Raw genomic sequence first — 23,491 nt, forward strand, 5'->3', positions numbered from 1 at the left:
CACATAGCTGCACTTCTTGTAAAACATTTACAGATGTGACAGACAATGCTCATAGTGACACAATCTTGATAAATGTTTGATTATTCACTTCACAAACAGTTCTAAGCCTCTATATGTTTGCTGTTTGTCATTGTAAAACATTAAGGTGTACTGAAACTATGCCGTGGTGGTTTGATCTATATCCTTGTGGCTTTTATTTTCTAAGGGTTTATGGCCCCTTGTCTGATGAGTCCATGATATCTCAGTTTCATCCAACCTTGAAAAGTGGCCACTTGAAGGTGTGGGTGAAACTAGAGTTACTACATAGTGTTATTCACTATATAAGACCAGAGAAACATGACTAAGACCGATGCCAAAACTGGGGTACCTGTACATGTATAGTGTGCTGATATCTGCATAATTGGGGACGCTCATGCAGTGTAGGTAATCTCCCAGGGGTTCTCTGTCTTGGTGTTGCTTCTATATATATTACAGACATATGATGTTTAAAACCCTCTTGGTGATGATCTAACTATACTGTATGTAGTTAATCTTCATATATACGTAATCACTATATTTGCAAAAATATCATAAGCTTGTTTTAGTTGGTTTAGCGCGATACCCTATTTTTTGCATTTCTTCTGGTTCGCCTGTAGGTGTGACAGGTGAGGCACGGCACCTGTCCGCTATCAGCAGCTTTCACTGATCCATCATTAGCGCCAGTGTGTCAATTTTCTATTTGTAATCACTATATTTATTAAATTCTTATATGTACTTATTAACCTGTGTATGTTAACACATACAAAAGTGTACGTACTCATACTGTTCAATCATACTATTCCTTGAATTTTGTAGTTTGCAATAAAATTGTCTTGTATTGCAAGTATTTGCCTTTTTTAAAGCCGTATCTGAACCTTAGTGTTAAAAACATGGCAAATAAAATTGCAAAATTCTTCTGTAAATAATTGTGCAAAGAGGGAACTATCATACCATTAAAAAATATGAGTGAATTTTCCTGGGCCCATACAGTATGTGGGTTCCAAGGCCTAATGGGGTGCATATGACTATGCAGCAGGGCTGGCCTTGCCGCCAATGCGTAAGACAAAGGAGTACAGGACTACAAAATGCATATTGTGAAGTGGATTTTCATGGGACCATCCAGTATGTGGGTTCCAAGGTATAATGGGGTGCATATGACTTACTATGCAGCAGGGCAGGCCTTGGTGCCAATGTGTAAATCAAAGGAGTACTGGACTACAAAATGCATATTGTGAAGTGGATCTTCCTGGGCCCTTCCAGTATGTGGGTTACAAGGCTTATTGGGGTGCATATGAATTGGTAGCAGGGCAGGCCTTGAATTCAATGCAACACATTTTCAGGAGTCCCCCCTGGACATTTTATGACAGGGGTATTGTGGTGCATCGTAGTTCTTGGCAGCCCATCCACTCACAGCATAGGCTACAACAGCTTAGGAGACCCACTGTTTGATAATGGCCCTTTAAGAAGATTAATGCCGCCTGATGCACCAGTAAAAATAGGCCCTGTGACTTTAAGAGATCCTCCTTCGTAAATGAAACAAGATGGGTCGGCTTATGTGTCACACACCACATGGCCAGCTAGGGGTGTTACATCTTACAATGACATTTCCCAGTGAATGCATTTGTAGTGGTTGAAAGCAATGTTAAAGTTGAAAAACGCTTCAAAAACGCTGCGTCTGAACTAAGCCTAATTGGGAGAGGAACTTTTCGGTCTGGGGTTAAATATTTGTACTTACAGGCAAGTCATTAACCTGCAAAGGATGGACCGCAACATATTTCCAAGCAAAACCCGTTTTGGTTTCGTTTTCATGTGTTTTTTTGTGGAAAAATGGCATCAATCTCGCAGTCAGGAATGCTTCCAAGGGAGATCCCCATGAGGTCCCTGTGTCATTTGAGCAGTGTTTCCATCATTTTCAGATGTTTTTAGACCTTTAAAGGACCCCTGGTGTGATTGCGGGAAAAATACTCGGGTCTCCCATAGACTTACATTGGGCTCGTTGTTCTGGCTGAGTACCTGAGTATTCCAATTTGCTCGAACTGAGGAACGAGCACCCGAGCATTTTAGTGCTCACCTATCACTAATTACATTCCCAGCAAGGACATAGTATGGTGCAAAGAGCAGAGTCTCTCTCTACGGCTGACTTGCTGGGGATTAGAACCTCTACATTTTCGAGGCATTCAGGGTTAACTATTCCAAGCAGTATCACCCCACTGTTGGGGGGCACCCACAAAGCTGAGGTACCATCAAGCTTAAGAAGCTGAATGAACACAGCTAAGTATGTGGCTAGGTGACCTTATTGCCCCAACGTGGATTATCAAAACAACATTGTGGGCTTATTGATGGGCAGTGGAGCAGATCTGTATTCCACCAGCTGGAGTCATGGTCCCTGGACTGATGTCCTGTAGAATCACCCCAGTTACAGGAGAAGGGTCATTTTATTGCCCTCAACTCACATTTCAAGATTGGGAGAAGGTAGTCATGGCTGTTTTCTCATTATTCAATTGCTCAATTAGACTGCATAACTGTCCTCCAAGTTGTGTAAACTAGAACACCGCAGGGGACTCCTACAATCCATAATCACCAGGCATTAAGCAAGTAAAATTCTCCAGGGAAAATAATCTGGAGTCATCAAATTGGGCTTAACAAAATATAACTTGCTAGGTGCCAAATTCTTTATTTCTAATATGTGCACAATGGAGAGGTGAAATTACATAAAAACAATATGTTTTACTCTGCAGCTATTATTCATTCTGAGAATGTCCGGTTCAATATGAAAAACTTGGTGAACGGTTCTTTTTAAGGTGTTGTAGCATAAATTATCCAGGGTTGAAGGCCTAAAGTTGACTATAGTTTTTCACCTGGTCTTGGAGCAAATTAATCTAGAACTTTTTGACAGTTCTGGAAATTCTAAGCGTTGTGATAAGAGACCCAACAGTTATCTTCAATGAGTCACAATTCTGTGAGGCATCGATACACATTTGTAAATTAAGACCAGTACAATATACAATGATTCCAGATTTGATATTCACATTTATTTTACTGTATTTTCATTTATTCTTTTACTTCTTTATCAATGCGTTTTTTTACAGCAATAATGTATTCGCACATGACAATTGTTATAGACAATTTTGTATTTCTATTCCATAATGACCAGAAATAAAGGAGCCACAAGAGAAAACTGAGAACAATCTCCAAAGATTCCCTTCAGTATCTCAGCTCCTGACTGAGCATATATACATGTGCTGTAACCCAGATATTGAAGATTTTGAAAATGGAATTCAGAAACTTGAAAACATCTTATGTGAGTAATGTGATTGAAAATACAATAACTATCTTGTGACTGGGGACTTGTTGGCCTTTGATACCTAAGGTAAAAATTATCAATTAGACTCCTATTCGTTGTAGACTCCCATCCTATTATTCTTCTTTCTTTCACATTCTTGCATTTGACAATTCACGTATTGAAGGGTTGTGAAAAAACAAGCAAATACTGGTGTGAATTCACCAGCTTTCTTTAATTTTTGAAAAAATAAGACCTGCAGTGAATCTATTGGCTGCAAAGCAATAGTCTTCCAATTTCCCTGAAAAGACATGTATGAAACCTGGAGTCTCCTATGACTTTATTGAACCCTAGTCAAGCTCTTTAACTCCTTTCTGCAGCTGATGGAATAGTCAGCTGGCAGTTTCCCCCATTTTAAGGTGGGCTCCGGCGGTGAAGAAAAAGTAAAATATCAAATGGTCTACTCTTAAGTATTCAGCCCCTTTGCTCAGTATTGAGTAGAAGCACCTTTTGAGCTAGTACAGCCATGAGTCTTCTTGGGAATGATGCAACAAGTTTTTCACACCTGGATTTGGGGATCCTCTGCTATTCTTCCTTGGAGATCTTCTCCAGTTCCGTCAGGTTGGATGGTAAACGTTGGTGGACAGCCATTTTCAGGTCTCTCCAGAGATGATTAATTGGGTTTAGGTCAGGGCTCTGGCTGGGCCAGTCAAGAATGATCACAGAGTTGTTCTGAAGCCACTCCTTTGTTATCTTAGCTGTGTGCATAGGGTCATTGTCTTGTTGGAAGGTGAACCTTTGGCCAAGTCTGAGGTCCAGAGCACTCTGGAAGAGGTTTTTAGCCAGGATATCTCTGTAGTTGGCCACATTCATGTTTCCTTCAATGACAACCAGTCGTCCTGTCCCTGCAGCTGAAAACCCCCCCATAGCATGATGCTGCCACAACCATGTTTCACTGTTGGGATTGTATTGGGCAGGTGATGAGCAGTATCTTTTTTTTCCACACATACCACATAGAATTATCACCAAAATGGTCTATCTTCATCTCATCAGACCAGAGAATCTTATTTCTCATAGTCTGGGAGTCCTTCATGTTTTTTAGCAAACTCTCTGCAGGCTTTTATATATCTTGCACTGAGGAGAGGCTTCCATCTGGCCACTCTGCCATAAAGGCCCAACTGGTGGAAGGCTGCAGTGATAGTTGACTTTGTGGAACATTCTCCCATCTCCTTACTGCATCTCTGGAGCTCAGCCACAGTGATCTTTGGGTTCCCCTTTACCTCTCTCACCAAGGCTTTTCTCCCATGATTACTCAGTTTGGCTTGATGGCCAGGTCTAGGAAGACTTCTGGTGGTCCTAAACTTCTTCCATTTAAGGATTATGGAGGCCACTGTGCTCTTGAGTACTGCAGAGTACCTTGAGTACTGCAGAAATTCTCTTGTAACTTTGGCCAGATCTGTGCCTTGCCACAATTCTGCCTCTGAGCTCCTTGGTCAGGTCCTTTGACCTCATGATTCTGATTTGGTCTGACATGCACTGTGAGCTATAAGGTCTTATATAGACAGGTGTGCGCCTTTCCAAATCAAGTCCTATCAGTTTAGTTAAACACAGTTGGACTTCAATAAGGAGTAGAACCATCTCAAGGACGATCACTAGGAAATAGCATGTGACTTAAATATGAGTGTCTGAACAAAGGGTCTGAATACTTATGACCATGTGATATTTCAGTTATTGTTTTTTTATTAAATTTTCAAACAGTTCTGCTTTTCTATTTTTTTCAGTCAAGATTGGTGCAGAGTGTACATTAATGAGGAAAAAATGAGCTTTTTTGAATTTACCAAATGGCTGATATGAAGCAAAGAGTGAAAAATGTAAAGGGGTCTGAATACTTTCTGTACCCACTGTATGTAACTGAACTGTAGCCTGGTTAGATTTAATGAAAAACACAATTTAACCAAATTTGAGATTGAATTCAATTTACTTCTGAACTGTGTTTTTTCTTTTAATGCAGGAGAACAATCTCACTTTGGGCAATGAGTTTTTTCTCTTAGGATTTAAACTCAGGCTGAATTTGAGAATTGTTCTGTTCTCTCTGCTCCTCATAGTTTACATTGGGTCAATATGTGGGAATCTCCTGATCATCACTCTGGCTTCCACCAGCAAGAACCTCCACACTCCAATGTACTTCTTCATCTCACAACTGTCCATCAGTGACATCTTGTTGATTTCAGATATTGCCCCCAACATCTTCTACATCCTACTGAATAATGGCGTGATTATTACTTTTATCAACTGTATGGCCCAGTTGTATGTCTTCTGTATTACGGAAGCATCTGAATGTCTTCTTCTTGCCGTGATGTCCTATGACAGATATGTGGCCATCTGTAAGCCCCTTCATTACATCTCTATCATGACTGGTACATTGTGTGTGAAGTTGCTCATTATTACCTGGTTGATAAGTTTTTCCCTTTCATTAATTTACATTTTAATAATATTAGAGATAAAGTTCTGTGGACCGAATATCATTGACCATCTGTTCTGTGATCTTGTTCCCTTACAAGACATTGCCTGTTCCGATACATTTCCTATACAATTAACAATGTATTTCCTAAGTTTTCCATTCTTGGTTATCCCCAGCATAATAATTGTTATTTCTTATGTGAATGTTATCTGTGCCATCTTGAAGATTTCTTCTAATATCAGTAGACTGAAAGTCTTCTCCACCTGTAGCTCCCATCTCACTGTGGTCTCCATATTCTACTTCACAATGTTCAGTGTGTACATTGTTCCAACAAAACGAGAATCGTCCAATGTTAATAAAATCCTATCATTGCTATATACTGTACTTACTCCATTGGTCAACCCCATTATATACAGTTTTAGAAACAAAGATATTAGACAAGCCGCACAAAAAACTTTTAAATCTGCCTGATAAATTGCAGCTCTATGAGCTCTGCTGGAAAGGATCATAAAATAAAGTCTATCCAGAAACATGTATTGTTCTCCATAAGGTTTAAAATTGTCTTGTTAAAATAATTTCATGTTCAGTTGCTTTTTTAGAATTTGCATTTCATGAGTCACCATATTCACGTGAGTCAGTGGTGAGCCAGCGTTATATTTCAGGAGGAGACACGTTTGGTCATGGTCAGTTCTCTTGTTCTCTAGACTAGCCTCATTGCCGCGGAATGAAGATGGAATTTCACTCTCTGCCATTTGCCATCACAGCTTGAATATATTCCACGGCCTCTCATTCAATCTGAATTTGCATTCATGTGGCCAATCCATGCACAGGTCTGCTTGTCCTTTTTTTCTTATGCTACTTAACCAGTGTGTTTTGCCTTCTTTATTAGACCATTCCAGTTATTATTCGTTGTATGTAATCTCTGGATTATGTGCTCTGCTACTTAATTTCAACCCAAGCTCTTTTTGACCATGTAATGGGGGGAAGGAGACTACCACGCCTGCATATGAAACATTGGGAGATGCAGTCAGATGGGTGCCATGTTTTGTGCTGGTGCGGCACAGCAAGAATAGTGAAGAAGACAAAGGTGCAACACTTCCATATGGTGAGTATATGAAAATGTAACTTTATTTTCAATCCATTAAAACAAAAAGATGAAGGTTTAAAAACAAACTGGAGCATTGCTGGCCTGTCAAATGCCCTTAGTCGTAGAAGGTCATTTTTTATACTCATAACAGGGAATTGCTGCTCCTTCATCCTCTCCCCTATTTCTGTCCGTGCCTCTACCTCATTATCTAGTTTTTCTGTCTGGAATTTTTAGTCCTACCCCTAACCAGAATCCTAGACTCCCCTATTAGTAGCACAAATGCAGATTAGAAGAGTGAGAATAATAGGTTATGTTTAAGTCAATAACAGATTGTGTCTTTTTTGGCTCAGGGTATCATTCTTTCATCTGGTTTGAGTAATAAAATGACCAATAAGTTAAATATTTAGATTTGAGAGTCCTCTGTAGTTGATAACTTTTAATTGCTAACTGAAAAGATGGTAATACATTGCAGCTTTCAAGACTATTCAGGTCTCTTCACGAGGCGTAGAATAATGGAAAATCTGAAGAACCACATATTTATACACAACACAGCGCAGAAATAATGCAACAGATGAGACACTTTATTTCTGTATCCTGTTGTGTATAAATATGTTATTCTTCTGATTTTGCATTTTTCTATGCCTCATGAAGAGACCTGAAGAGTCTCGAAAGCTTGCAATGTGTTTAATTTAGCACTGGATGAAGCGTTAGATACAGAGGTTTGTTCCGCAAGCCCTGGGGATTTCAAGACATGGTGTCTAGTGACACATTGGTATCTTGTGCTTTTTTCTCCATCCTCTGGTGTATAGTAGCTTAGCTCTCCAACCCAAGCTATTTAGTAGTTTAGGGCTCCAACCTCTGTTGTCTAGTAGTTTAATTAACCATCTTATGGTGTGTAGTGGTTTATTTCTCCATCCGGAAGTGCCCTGCAGGCCTTGGGGATTGCAAGACTTTTTGGAGCAGCCCCTTCCCCGACTGCCATCAGAGTCATTCAGTGCCCAGTCATCAAGTTGTAATGCCCCTGTCCATGCTTGCTTGTCCAGGTGTCAGTGTTGAAATGCATTCTGGAAATGGTTGAGGTTTCTGCGACTTGCTGGTGGGCACATCCAGAAGTAATGGTGAGTGGGCAATTGGTACTGGAGGGACTGCGTCAGCAAATAGCTTTTGGAAACCATCTCTATCCACAAGGAGGAAAAGTTGCATTTCCATGGCCAACAGATTGGAGTGGCCATGCAATATTCACAGAGATCAAAGACCATGAGTGTTAGGCCCTGGGATTCTCCCGCTGCCCAGGGTAGATCCCAAGCCTTGTCTGCTCCTGTGGTCTCCATTCAGCTTTGGCCGCTGCAGGTGCTGCTGAGCAAATATGTCAATCCCAGAATCTTGCTCAGGCTCATGCTGTTCATTTGGTTACTGTTGGCTTTCCAGCCAAGTCTATGGTAACCAGCGATAGGCAGCGGCGAATGGACACTCTAGAGGGTAAGTCCAGAAATCACCCTACTGAGCATGCTCGTGATGTGGTGACTTCTCATTGGTGGTCGGTCGTCAGCTGCTCTGGTGATGCGGCAACTCCGTATTGGTCCACAAGCAAGGTTCTGTCCGACTAGACATGACCTGAACATATAAAATCTCCTCCGAGGTGCACGCTGGCACCTTATTGTAGATTGTAAGCTTTCACGAGCACGGTCGTCTTATGTTTCTTTAATTATTGTATTGTTAACATTGCTACTTATGACTGTTGTGTTTGAAACTGTTAAACTGTAAAGCGCTGCGGAATATGTTGGCACTATATAAATAAAGATTATTATTATAGTATCATCAACGTTTCGTGCGTGTATGGAACATTGCTTCAGCATGGTTTTTGCCAGCATGTACTCAAGTTCGGCAGAAAGCCGTTAGAATTCTGGCAACTCCGGAGTGGAGTTTGTTGAGTGCTTTTGCTGTATGTGTGACTTTTGCTTGCCTTTTACCACGTGAGTGGGCTTCATTCCCCTGTGAGGTTAACAGGGGTTGTATCTAGCACCACACCTGTTCTGTTTCTGTGTGCGATTGACACAGCTCAGTTGCAGAACATCTGTTCTGTTTCTGTGTGCGAGTGACACAGCTCAGTTGCAGAGCTTCTACTTTGTTTCTGTTTGTGAGTTCAGTTCATGTGCTGTTCACACTGAGTGGTGTTTAACTCTGAGTGTGCAAGCAATCGCTCGCTGTGTGTTTCGTCATTGTTCACACTAGCAGAAGCTTAACATCTCTGCATGGTGGACCCCGGTTTGCAATTGCACTTTGCTATTACATTTATTTAGTGCACTCTGCCAACCCTAAGGCCACTGTCATACTAGAGAGTTTTACGGATGTATGAGAGGCGCAAAAACTATGCATTGCACACAAACCAATGATTCTCTATGTGGCAGCTCCTATCTGCCGTATATTTCTCAGCTGTATTTTACGTGCATAGAAAAGCGCAACATGCTGTGTTTGTCAGCGTATTGCACAAAAAATCCACCAATGAAAGTCTATGGGGGCGAGAAAAATACAGATTACACTCAGACCATCAGTGTGACTTGCAAGAAATATGCACCGGTGTTCTATAGAAAAGCCGGTAATTCAGTGCGGTGTACAGTAAAATCACACTGACAGGTTAGAATATAATAGAGAAAATAAATGTCTACACATAGTATAGGTATATATATATACAGTAAGACCAAAAGTTTGGACACACCTTCTCATTTTAAGATTTTTCTGTATTTTCATGACTATGAAAATTGTACATTCACACTGAAGGTATCAAAACTAGGGTTGAGCGACTTTCATTTTTTAAAGATCGAGTCGGGTTTTGTGAAACCCGACTTTGTCCAGAGTCGAGTCGAGTGCAGTCGGCCGATTATCGCTAAAAGTCGGGGATCGACTGAAACACGAAACCCAATGCAAGTCAATGGGGAAGAATATTCGTCAGTGAGTGGAGGCCAGGAAAACACCTACAGTGCCCATTTTAATGCCAAAAACATCCATTCTTGTTTCTGAAGCTTGTCAATCTTAATTATCTTTATAATAATAGTTGTTCAATGGAACTTGGGGGTCATTTGGCAAAAGTTGTGGGGGGTAGGGCTGGCTCAAGGTTTTAGTGGGCCCAGGAATCGTGGACTACGTCACGGCGGTGGAGCAGGGAGAGGTAAGTATTTCAATGTTGCAAGTGCTGTGATCCTGAGCAAGCAGGGGGGCACACTCGTTCGCATTGGCACTGGCACAGGGCCCCTCAAAGTACAGCGGTGTGTTTGCACGGTGGGGGCACCTCCCAACAGCAGCGACACTTTTGCGTACTCTGAGGGGCCCTGTGCCAGTGACGTCGCCAACGAGTATGCCCCCCCCACCTGATGAAGGAACCTGCACTTTCATCTGCACCTTCCTCTTTGTCGCTGTGTAAGATGGTATAACATGCGGAAGGGGAACCTTACTTTCAGCAGGGTCAGATTCTGGCTGTGTAGAGTGCAAGGGGAATGTAGTGGTCTAGGTCAATGTACCAGCAGACTCATCTAGCAGTGGCTGGGAAATGGGCAGGATGAGGAGGAAACAGATATAGGTCCAAAGAATAAAGTAGGCTAAATGCAGTTCAAAATTGGTAACAGGACTAAACAGGCGGCATTGCTTTGTTCAGTGGAGTAGCAAACCCAGGAGCAGCAAACACTGTTTTAAGGGCCCAAACACACTAATAGGCCAAATGCAGTTTAATATCTGATACTTTAGGCCAAAAGCCTAAAGACTGAAGCTCAGCTTTATTCAGTTGAGGGCAAACACCAGGGAGGGGCAGACACCGTTAGTAGGCCCTAACCACCAATTTTTAAAAACACAGCACTTAATGAGAGCCAGAAGGTTGAAGCTCAGCTTTATTCAGTTGAGGACAAACACCAGGCAGGGGCAAACACCGTTAGTAGGCCGTAACCAAAGTTGAAGGCCAAATGCAGTTTAATATCTGATACTATAGGCCGAAAGCCAGAAGGTGGAAGCTCAGCTTTATTCAGTTGAGGGCAAACACCAGGGAGGGGCAGACACCGTTAGTAGGCCGTAACCAAAGTTGAAGGCCAAATGCAGTTTAATATCTGATACTATAGGCCGAAAGCCGGAAGGTGGAAGCTCCGATTTAGACAGTAGAGGACAATTTGAATTAGGGACTGCAGACAGACTTAGTAGGCTGTCCCCTGTGGACCATGCATCCACCACATTAACCCATTGCGCCGTAATGGACACGTAATCTTCCGTGGCCATGCCTACAGGTCCATGCGTCTGTTGTCAGGTGCACCTTTGTACTCACAGATTGCCAGAGTGCATGGACAATGAGGTCTTTTATATGCTGGTGGAGGGTTGGGATGGCTTTGCTCGCAAAAGAAGTGTCGACTGGTGAGCTTGTAGCGTGGTACAGCGTAGTCCATCATGGCCTTATTAATAGTAAATAAAATATATAACTAGGCTCTATGAACTTTTAAATAGGTTCCAGGGGTACACGGGCAGCATTGGTGTGGTCAGTGGAGGAGTATTGCAAGTAGGGGCCGCAGACAGGCTATCAAAGGCCTAAAATAACAAACAATAGGCAGGCATGGCAGTTTGAAATTGGTTACATGGATACACAGGCAGGCAGCATTGTGGTCAGTGGAGGAGTATTGCAAGTAGGGGCCGCAGACAGGCTAACAAAGGCCTAAAATAAAAAACAGTAGGCAGTCATGGCAGTTTGAAATCGGTTACATGGATACACAGGCAGGCACTCCAGGCAGCATTGTGGTCAGTGGAGGAGTATTGCAAGTAGGGGCCGCAGACAGGCTATCAAAGGCCTAAAATAACAAACAATAGGCAGTCATGGCAGTTTGAAATCGGTTACATGGATACACAGGCAGGCAGCATTGTGGTCAGTGGAGGAGTATTGCAAGTAGGGGCTGCAAACAGGCTAACAAAGACCTAAAATAACAAACAATAGGCAGGCATGGTAGTTTGAAATCGGTTACATGGATACACAGGCAGGCACTCCAGGCAGCATTGTGGTCAGTGGAGGAGTATTGCAAGTAGGGGCTGCAGACAGGCTAACAAAGACCTAAAATAACAAACAGTAGGCAGTCATTGCAGTTTGAAATCGGTTACATGGATACACAGGCAGGCACTCCAGGCAGCATTGTGGTCAGTGGAGGAGTATTGCAAGAAGTGTCTGACACAGTTAGTACTCCCAAAAAATAAATAGATGTTAATGTCTCGCAAAACAACTATAAATAAAAAAAGGGTGGCATGCTTAGGTACAGGGGTGGGCTCATCTGCAGAGTTTATGACAAAGTAATTTGGCAGTAAATTAGTATTTACTGGTGTCAATATAGGACACTCACCCAGACTACTTTAACTAGCATCATAGATGTCAACAAATTGTTATTGTTTGTCAGTGCCAGGCATTGAATGATGTCAGCGAATAGACTAAACATTGGTGGAGCTGTGCGAGATAATTTTGCACGTGGTAGAGCACAGTTTGAGCTGGGGTGGAACTCTCTTGTGGCCGGCGGTACCGCCCCAGGGCCCCTCATGTTACAACGGTGTGTCTGACGTTGGGTGCGCACCACCACCGCCAGAGACACTACATTGTACTATGAGGGACCCAGTGGCAGTGCCGTCGACCAAAAGCGAGCACACCCACATCTTCTGACAAACAGCACTGTAACTAACGGGTGCTTGCGCTAAGTGTCGAGAGTGAGACAACGGCCCCGTGGGGGGAGTTTTCCCATTGGGGGATGTGTAAACATGTCGTATGCTGGTCATACAGCTGCTGCAAATTAAGAGATTTGAACACTCAGTAAGACCAGTCCACAAGCAAGACCTTTTTATAGGAAAGCTAGGTGTCAGCCGGGAAAGGTGGGGCAAAATAATTAGAAATCCAGGAGTGGTTCATTTTAATGAAGGTGAGATCATCCACATTTTGGGTAGCCAGACGAGTCCTTTTTTCAGTTAATATTGAACCTGCAGCACTGAATACTCTTTCTGATAGCACACTAGCTGCTGGGCAAGCAAGCTCCTGCAACGCATATTCTGCCAATTCAGGCCAGGTGTCTAATTTGGATGCCCAGTAATCAAATGGGAATGACAGTTGAGGGAGAACATCGATAAGGGCTGAAAAATAGTTAGTAAACATACTGGACAAATGTTGTCTCCTGTCACTTTGAATAGATGCTGCAGTACCTGTCCTGTCTGCGGTCATTGCAAAATCACTCCACAACCTGGTCAGAAAACCCCTCTGTCCAACATCACTTCTGATCTGTGCACCTCTAACACCTCTGCCATGTAGCCCCCTGCAGCTTGTGTGAGAACCATCACCGGCGCTGTTTGCTGGGAATGCCTGAATCAAACGGTCTACAAGAGTAGCTTGTTTGGTTGCTAAGATTTGTTCGAGGTTCTCATGTGGCATAATATTTTGCAATTTGCCTTTATAGCGAGGGTCAAGGATGCAGGCCAACCAGTAATCGTCATCGCTCATCATTTTAATAATGCGTGGGTCCTTTTTGAGGATACGTAAGGCATAATCCGCCATGTGGGCCAAAGTTCCTGTTGGCAAATCTGCGGTTGTGCTGGTTTGAGGGGCAGTTACAGGCAAATCTACGTCACTTGTCTCCCTTAAAAAAACAGAACCCGGCCTTGCAACGCCACTAATTTCTGTTGGCCCAGGAGAAGCTACTTCATTCAAAAAGTACTCATCCCCATCATCCTCCTCGTCCTCCTCCTCCTCTTCGCCCACTACAGCGTCCTCTACACGGCCCTGACCAGACAATGTCTGACTGTCATCAAGGCTTTCCTCTTCCTCGGCTGCAGACGCCTGCTCCTTTATGTGCGTCAAACTTTGCATCAGCAGACGCATTAGGGGGATGCTCATGCTTATTATGGCGTTGTCTGCACTAACCAGCCGTGTGCATTCCTCAAAACACTGAAGGACTTGACACAGGTCTTGTAGCTTCGACCACTGCACACCTGACAACTCCATGTCTGTCATCCAACTGCCTGCCCGTGTATCCTCCCACAAATACATAACAGCACGCCTGTGTTCGCACAGTCTCTGAAGCATGTGCAGTGTGGAGTTCCACCTTGTTGCAACGTCGATGATTAGGCGATGCTGGGGAAGGTTCAAAGACCGCTGATAATTCTGCATACGGCTGGAGTGTACGGGCGAACGGCGGATATGCGAGCAAAGTCTGCACACTTTGAGGAGCAGGTCGGGTAGCCCCGGGTAACATTTCAGGAAGCACTGCACCACCAGGTTTAAGGTGTGAGCCAGGCAAGGAATGTGTTTCAGTTGGGAGAGGGCTATGGCTGCCATGAAATTCCTTCCGTTATCACTCACTACCTTGCCTGCCTCAAGATGTACAGTGCCCAGCCATGACTGAGTTTCATTCTGCAAGAACTCGGACAGAACTTCCGCGGTGTGTCTGTTGTCGCCCAAACACTTCATTGCCAATACAGCCTGCTGACGCTTGCCACTAGCTGTCCCATAATGGCACACCTGGTGTGCAACAGTGGCAGCTGCGGATGGAGTGGATGTGCAACTGCGGTCTGTGGACGAGCTCTTGCTTCTGCATGAGGAGGAGGAAGAGGAGGAGGGGGGGCGAACGCCTACAGCCAACTCTTTCCTTGACCGTGGGCTAGGCAGAACTGTCCCAATATTGCTGTCCCCTGTGGACCCTGCATCCACGACATTCACCCAGTGTGCCGTGATGGACACGTAACGTCCCTGGCCATGCCTACTGGTCCATGCATCTGTTGTCAGGTGCACCTTTGTAGTCACAGACTGCCTGAGTGCATGGACGATGCGGTCTTTAACATGCTGTTGGAGGGCTGGGATGGCTTTTCTAGAAAAGAAGTGCCGACTGGGTAGTTCGTAGCTTGGTACAGCGTAGTCAATCAGCGCTTTGAAAGCTTCGCTTTCAACTAACCGGTAGGGCATCATCTCTAATGAGATTAGTCTAGCAATATGGGCGTTCAAACCCTGTGTACGCGGATGCGAGGATGAGTACTTCCTTTTCCTAACAAGAGTCTCATGTAGGGTGAGCTGGACTGGAGAGCTGGAGATCGTGGAACTAGCGGTGGTGCCGGTGGACATGGGTGACTGAGAGAGGGTTGGAGATGGTATTCTTGCCGGTGCCCTACATGCAGTGTTTCCTACTACTAACCTGGTGATTCCCTGACTGCTTTGGCCTGGCGACGAAAGCTGCACAGATACTGCAGGTGGTGTGGGAAATGGTCGGCTTACAGGGAGGGAAGGGATGTAGCGTTGCTGACTAGCTTCATTGGCCGAGGGTGCTGCAACCTTTAGGGACATTTGGTAGTTAGTCCAGGCTTGCAAATGCATGGTGGATAAATGTCTATGCATGCAACTTGTGTTTAGACTTTTAAGATTCTGACCTCTGCTTAAGGTAGATGAACATTTTTGACAGATGACTTTGCGCTGATCATTTGGATGTTGTTTAAAAAAATGCCAGACTGCAGTCTTTCTACTATCGGATACCTTTTCAGGCATTGCAGACTGAGCTTCTTTAACTGGATGGCCACACTGTCCTCCAACAGGTTTTGGTTTTGCCACGCGTTTTTGGCCAGATACGGGCCCGGTAGATGGAACCTGTTGTGATGTTGATGCCTGCTGCGGCTCCTCCTCCTCCGCTTCAGAACTACTGCCGCCTGCACCCTGTTCCCCCAATGGCTGCCAATCGGGGTCCACAACTGGGTCATCTATGACCTCCTCTTCTATGTCGTGTGCAATTTTGTCTGTGTCACCGTGTAAGCCGGTGGTATAGCGTCCGTGACGGGGCACCATAGTCTCCGCTGGGTTTGATTCTGCCTCAGTACACTGCAAGGGCCGGACACTCCTTACAAAGCTATGTAAGTACGGCACTTTGTGCATGCAATATTATGTTCACGGAATCGTACAGATCCCTATGATATTGATAGGGATATTGGTGCGTTATAGACAAACATTGCAGTGGTAGTTTACTATTATCTTAGTGAGTGGCTGCAGCATATGGGTCTTCATTAATAAAGAGGTTCAATAGATTTTCCACTATTATAGGAACCTGGTGATCCTTGCTGATTAGCTTATCTCTAAATTTTACACCATGATGTTGGCTGAGGTTGAGGAGTAGTCTGTCGGTCCCCATTCAATGAGATACTTCGGTTGATACTTTTGGTATTTAAAGTTTATTATATATGTATTCAATAAAAAGATTGTTTTATTTACAAAAAAATGTGTGCTTTCTGTGTCACTGTTCTAGCGAGAAATAAGTGATACGGACGGAATTATATATAAGGGCAATGTTCTGGTCTGAGTCAAAGGAACAGCATAGTAATCTGGCTGTGGCTGTGCATCTGTGCACTCCATGTCCGATTCAACTTCTAATGGGCATGGCCTGTTAACTGTTTCACTGTCTAACCCAGGAACGGTATGTGTAAAGAGCTCCATGGAGTAACCTGTTGTGTCGAGTGACGCATCCTTAACTGTTGTTTTTAGTGAAGGACAAAAGGAAGCGACTTGTTCCTGACCGGGAGCATCCACTTACGATGCACTGCTCTGACATTTGGCACTTTCCGAGGAGGAGGCGAAAGAGCTAGAGGCAGAGTCAGCAATGAAAGCCAATACTTGTTCCTCCTGCTCCGGCTTCAAAAGTGGTTTTCCTACTCCCAGAAAAGAGAGCGTTCGAGGCCTTGTGTAGCCAGACAACAAACCTGGCTCAACACCTCGAGACTTAGGTGCTGTACTGCTTTTACCACAACCACCTGATGCTCCACCACCACTACCATCATTACCAGCTGACAATGACCGCCCACGGCCACGACCTCTTCCACTAGACTTCCTCATTGTTTGCAAAAGGTAACCAAAGTAACGGTATTTGTTACTGTAAAACAACTTATAAGGTGAACTCAAACTTCTGTAGGATTTATATATACCTTTATAGGTGCCTGACACTGAAAGGAAAATCAGGCCCAATGTTACACACTAGGTTTTCTGTGGCCCAATAATTTGAGACAGATGGCACACACAGGACCAGCACTCAAGCAGAAATGCCAATCTTAATCTCCCACTATTTATTTATTTTTTTTCTGGGAGAATTTACCCTAAAAAAAAAAAGGCCCAGTATTACACAGTGGTTTTCAGTGGCACACAATGAGAGACAGATGCCACACACAGCAATGGCACGGAGGCAGACTTGCCAATATTTATCTCCCACTAATTTTTTTTTGGAAAAGGGAGAATTTAGCAAAAAAAAAAAAAATGGCCAAGTATTACACAGTGTTTTTGGTGCCACACAATGAGAGACAGATGCCACACACAGCAATGGCACGGAGGCAGACTTGCCAATATTTATCTCCCACTAATTTTTTTTTTTGAAAAGGGAGAATGTACCCAAAAAAAGAAAAAGGCCAAGTATTACACAGTGTTTTCGGTGCCACACAATGAGAGACAGATGCCACACACAGCAATGGCACGGAGGCAGACTTGACTATATTTATCTCCCACTAATTTTTTTTTTGGAAAAGGGAGAATGTACCCCCCCAAAAAAATGGCCAAGTATTACACAGTGTTTTCAGTGGCACACAATGAGAGACAGATGCCACCCACAGCAATGGCATGGAGGCAGACTTGCCAATATTTATCTCCCACTAATTTTTTTTTGGGAAAAGGGAGAATGTACCCCCCCCAAAAAATGGCCAAGTATTACACAGTGTTTTCGGTGCCACACAATGAGAGAGAGATGCCACACACAGCAATGGCACAGAGGCAGACTTGACAATATTTATCTCCCACTAATTTTTTTTTGGAAAAGGGAGAATTTAGCAAAAAAAAAAAAAAAAAGGCAAAGTATTACACAGTGTTTTCTGTGCCACACAATGACAGACAGATGCCACACACAGCAATGGCACGGAGGCAGACTTGCCAATATTCATCTCCCACTAATTTTTTTTTTTTTGAAAAGGGAGAATGTACCCAAAAAAAGAAAAAGGCCAAGTATTACACAGTGTTTTCGGTGCCACACAATGAGAGACAGATGCCACACACAGCAATGGCACGGAGGCAGACTTGACTATATTTATCTCCCACTAATTTTTTTTTTGGAAAAGGGAGAATGTACCCCCCCAAAAAAATGGCCAAGTATTACACAGTGTTTTCAGTGGCACACAATAAGAGACAGATGCCACACACAGCAATGGCACGGAGGCAGACTTGCCAATATTTATCTCCCACTAATTTTTTTTTTGGAAAAGGGAGAATTTAGCAAAAAAAAAAAATGGCCAAGTATTACACAGTGTTTTCGGTGGCACACAATGACAGACAGATGCCACACACAGCAATGGCACGGAGGCAGACTTGCCAATATTTATCTCCCTGCAGTTATCACAGAAAAGTATGGCAGGCAGCTGTAAAAAGGACCGCTGCACACAAAAGTGTGGACAAACACACAATAGCTGTGCAGAAAGGAAGGAAAAACAGGATTTGTGCTTTGAAAAAAGCAGTTGGTTTGCACAGCGGCGTACACACAGGCACAGCAACGCAGCTATCAGGGTCAGGGAGCACTCTAATGCAGCCCAATGAGCTACAGCGCTGAGGAAAAAAAAATTTAGCTTCCACTGTCCCTGCAATCAAAAGGTGGTGTTGGACAGTGGAAATCGCTACAGCACAAGCGGTTTTTAGCTTTATGTACCCTGCCTATCACTATCCCTGCTTCCGAAGAAGCTGCAGCAACCTCTCCCTACGCTCAGATCAGCAGCAGTAAGATGGCGGTCGGCGGGAACGCCCCTTTATAGCCCCTGTGACGCCGCAGAAAGCAAGCCAATCACTGCAATGCCCTTCTCTAAGATGGTGGGGACTGAGATCTATGTCATCACGCTGCCCACACTCTGCCTCCACCTTCATTGGCTGAGAAATGGCGCTTTCAGCGTCATTGAAACGCGACTTTGGCGCGAAAGTCGCGTACCGCATGGCAGACCCCACACAGGGATCGGGTCAGTTTCATGAGACGCCGACTTTGCCAAAAGTCGTCGACTTATGAAAATGAACGATCCGTTTCGCTCAACCCAACGTTTGCTGCGATTACAGCTACAAGTCGCTTGGGGTATGTCTCTATCAGTTTTCTACATCGAGAGACTGAAATTCTCGCCCATTCTTCTTTGGCAAACAGCTCGAGCTCAGTGAGGTTTGATGGAGATCGTTTGTGAACAGCAGTTTTCAGCTCTTTCCACAGATTCTCGATTGGATTGAGGTCTGGACTTTGACTTGGCCATTCTAACACCTGGATACATTTATTTGTGAACCATTCCATTGTAGATTTTGCTTTATGTTTGGGATCGTGTCTTGTTGGAAGACAAATCTCCATCCCAGCCTCAGGTCTTTTGCAGACTCCAACAGGTTTTCTTCCAGAATGGTCCTGTATTTGGCTCCATCCATCTTCTCATCAATTTTAACCATCTTCCCTGTCCCTGCTGAAGAAAAGCAGGCCCAAACCATGATGCTGCCACCACCATGTTTGACAGTGGGGAAGGTGTGTTCAGGGTGATGAGCTGTGTTGCCTTTACGCCAAACATATTGTTTGGCATTGCTGCCAAAAAGTTTGATTTTGATTTCATCTGACCAGAGCACCTTCTTCCATGTTTGGTGTGTCTCCCATTTGGCTTGTTGCAAACTTTAAACAACATATTTTAGGTATATCTTTGAGAAATGGCTTTCTTCTTGCCACTCTTCCATGAAGGCCAGATTTGTGCAGTGTGTGACTGATTGTTGTCCTATAGACAGACTGTCCCACCTCAGCTGTAGATCTCTGCAGTTCATCCAGAGTGATCATGGGCCTCTTGGCTGCATCTCTGATCAGTCTTCTCCTTGTTTGAGATGAATGTTTAGAGGGACGGCCAGGTCTTTGTAGATTTGCAGTGGTATGATACTCCTTCCATTTCAATATGATCGCTTGCACAGTGCTCCTTGGGATATTTAAAGGTTTGGAATTCATCTTGTATCCAAATTCAGCTTTAAACTTCTCCATAACAGTATCATGGACCTGCCTGTTGTGTTCCTTGGTCTTCATGATGCTCTCTGTGCTTTAAACAGAACCCTGAGACTATCACAGAGCAGGTGCATTTATACGGAGACTTGATTACACACAGGTGGATTAGATTTATCATCATTAGGCATTTAGGACAACATTGGATCATTCAGAGATCCACAATGAACTTCTGGAGTGAGTTTGCTGCACTGAAAGTAAAGGGGCCGAATAATATTGCACGCCCCACTTTTCAGTTTTTGAATTTCCACAGAAAATTAAAATAACTAATAAATTTCGTTCAACTTCACAATTGTGTTCCACTTGTTGTTGATTCTTCACCAAAAATTTACATTTGGTATCTTTATGTTTGAAGCATTATACGTGGGAAAAAGTTGAAAAGTTGAAGGACGCACTGTATATACCATACATGCACGCCGTTAGGTTCCATGCAGTAATCTATATCTGTGCCATACACAGTTTCCAACCTGGAAGGTGCAAAGATGCAACAGTCCCAGATGTTAAATTCTGTGAAATGAGGATATACTTGAGCAACCCGCACATTCAGTTACTAGTGTTGATCTCATTGAAGCTGCTGCCCCTCACAGACTCAACTGCATTGAAATATGGACTGTGGTGAAATTGAAAAGAATTTTTAGCCTTCGAGGTCAGTATGTGTGACCAAGCTGTTCCACAGGTGTCACAATCTCATTCAAAAACACAATGATTCAGGGTATTATTTTGTTTCTGATAGCCTACCATTCACCTAAAAAATACATACTTTAAAAAATGTCATAAATTGCTAGAATAAAAATTAAACATTATAATGAGGTTCAGTATTAGTTATTTGCTATGGACAACAATAAGCCTTAGAGAAGGGCATGTATCAGTTACCCACATCAAATTTAAGCTCGCAACCCACATTAAGGGTCCTCATTGTCTTGCGAGTCCCTCACCAAATTTAAAAAAAAATTACCAAACTTTGAAATAAAAATATAACATAACCTTGGTTAATTAATTCAAATGTCATGGTAACATTAGGTGGGCACCTCCATTTGCCATGGCACACTACCCTCTGGTGTCAAAAAATAATCTTCAAAAAAATTCCTGACTACAAGGCCAGACTGAACAACTAGGGGAGCATGTTGCTGGTCCTCTGGTAATGGCACATTAAACACTCTCACATCATCAACATCCTCCAAGTATGCTTCTTGATTTCTTCAAAAATTATATGAAATGACAGCAGCCTTTAGGACTGCTTGGACATTGTTTGAATGCATCAGGATTTGTGTAACAAAGATACGCCATTTCAAAGTCAAGATACCAAAAGCACACTCAACCAATTGATGGGCTTTCATCATATGAAGATTAAAAATGCACCTACGGGTGTCCAAACCTCAAAGTTGAAATGGTCACAGAACACACCTTGATAGGGCAAAACCCACATCAGCAACCATCATAAATGGTGCAAGTGAGCCCAAAGATCCTGGAAGCCTCAGCAAGTCGCCTAGCCAATCTTGAAGATCTAAAGATGCGAGTATCAGAGGCACTCCCATATGCCCCAATGTCAGCAATTACAAAACAGTAGTTGCTGTCAGCTACAGCCAGCAGAACAACTGAAACATATTTTTTGTAATTAAAGTACTGCAAGCCAGAGTTTGGCAGCTTCTTTACACTAATGTGTTTTTCATCCAGGGCACCAAGAAAATTTTGGAAGTCTGTGGCTTCCATGAACCCCTGGGCAATCCTCAGCCAGTGTTGTGTGGTTGGCTGAGACATGAAGCGTCTCTTCAGCTTGTCCCAAATAAGATCACAGGTTGAGCATATAATACCGGATATCGTTGAAGTGCCAAGGAGGAGCTCAAAATTAAGTGAAGAATATAAATTTCCTGTAACCAGGAATCTGCTAACCAAACCAGAGTTTAGGTGATAAAGACAAAGTACATAATATGATGGCAAATGACAAAATACAGCACCTATAAAACTAATATATATGTTGCCTCAAATATCAACCAGACCCATGAAGGAAGCACACAGGTGTAAGTTATAATATACATCTCACAAATTGGTCAGACTTGTGGTTTGGGTAAGGGGCGCACTATTTTTTGGTATTTCTTTCAAAACATAAAGTGTTTAGAGGCCTTTTGTTAGGAAAAAAGACATGTAGAAAGGTTAAAATAATGTTCTCAGCTTATCATAGTGAAATCAAACATTACAATATAAAATATCTTAATACAAAATAAAGTAATGATTGTTAAAATTTACCTCAAGGTTACTAGCAAATGCTCCTCAGGAAAAATGCTTAGTCGCATACGGGTGTCATCTCTGAGAAGATAAGGATGCAAATCATCAAGTATGTAGTTAAATCCGGTAATGGAGAGACGACAAAAAGTTATAAACTTCAACGGGTATATGCAAAGTTAATGATACAATTTGAGATAATGGCCATAACTCCCGCATAGCAAGAGTATAGGGTGAACCCATTGTTAGGGTTGGCGGAACGCACTGAATATATTTATTAGGTGGGATTGGTGTGTTCGCAACCCGGGATCCACCATGCAGGAAAGAACCTGCTGCTAAGTAAATGGCGGCACTATTTGGCGGTATGAACCAGCTCTGTTAGCTTCACAGAGCGGCCAAGAAAGCAAAGCTCTGTGCCCTGTTAGACTTTCACAGAGGCACAGGCTAACTACCCAAATGAGAGCAGTCAGTGGTCATGCATGCACACAAAACTGCTCGCCGGAGGTGCCAGCATTCTAGGGCTTATTTCAGCCAAGTCCCTGAATACACACAAACACAATCTCCTCGCCGGAGGTGCCATCATTGTAGGGGCTTATTTCAGCAGGGTCCCTGAATACATACAAACACATGACCATACTGGCGCAAAGCACATAACTTAGGAAGATACTAGCGCATGGCCGTGCGGCCATGCGAGCCTTAAATAGCTTCAGTATGTACAGGACCTTCCAAGAAGGACCAATGAGAGACTGCTACAGAGCCTGCGCACCTACAGGACCTTCCTAGAAGGACCAATTGATTTGGCTGCAGTACCTGAGCATGTGACCCTTGATCTCCACTGAGAGATCTTACCCTGGGCATGCTCAGTGTGTGCAAAGCAGGACGTAGTCCCAGAAAAGCCTGCTTGCCTCAGATCAGTGCAGGGTACAATAGCAGAGTCTGGAGAGGCAGCAGTAACCCTTTGCACAATTTCAGTCTCAGTGAGACACTGGGACCGACGTCTCCGCTGAACAGGCTCCACTGCGGCCGATGCAGAATGGGAGACCGCAGCAGACACGGATCGAGATTCCCCCTGTGCAGCAGAGAAAACTAGACTCCTAACATTACCCCCCCTCCTAGGGCCCCCCTCCTTGAGCCTCACTATGTTCAAAAGCTGCAATGAGCAGCAGAGCCCGAATGTGCTCCACAGGCTCCCAGGTTCTATCCTCTGGACCGTGACCCTTCCAGTCCACCAGATAAAATTTCTTGCCACATACCACCTTGCACCCCACGATAGCATTCACCTCAAACTCATCCGTGGATGAACCCGATGTCCCTGCAGATGACTCAGAAAACCGTGACAAATGAACGGGCTTTAAGAGGGAAACGTGAAAAATATC

Source organism: Ranitomeya variabilis, chromosome 5 (assembly GCF_051348905.1).
Source record: "Ranitomeya variabilis isolate aRanVar5 chromosome 5, aRanVar5.hap1, whole genome shotgun sequence".
NCBI classification, from domain to species: domain Eukaryota; kingdom Metazoa; phylum Chordata; class Amphibia; order Anura; family Dendrobatidae; genus Ranitomeya; species Ranitomeya variabilis.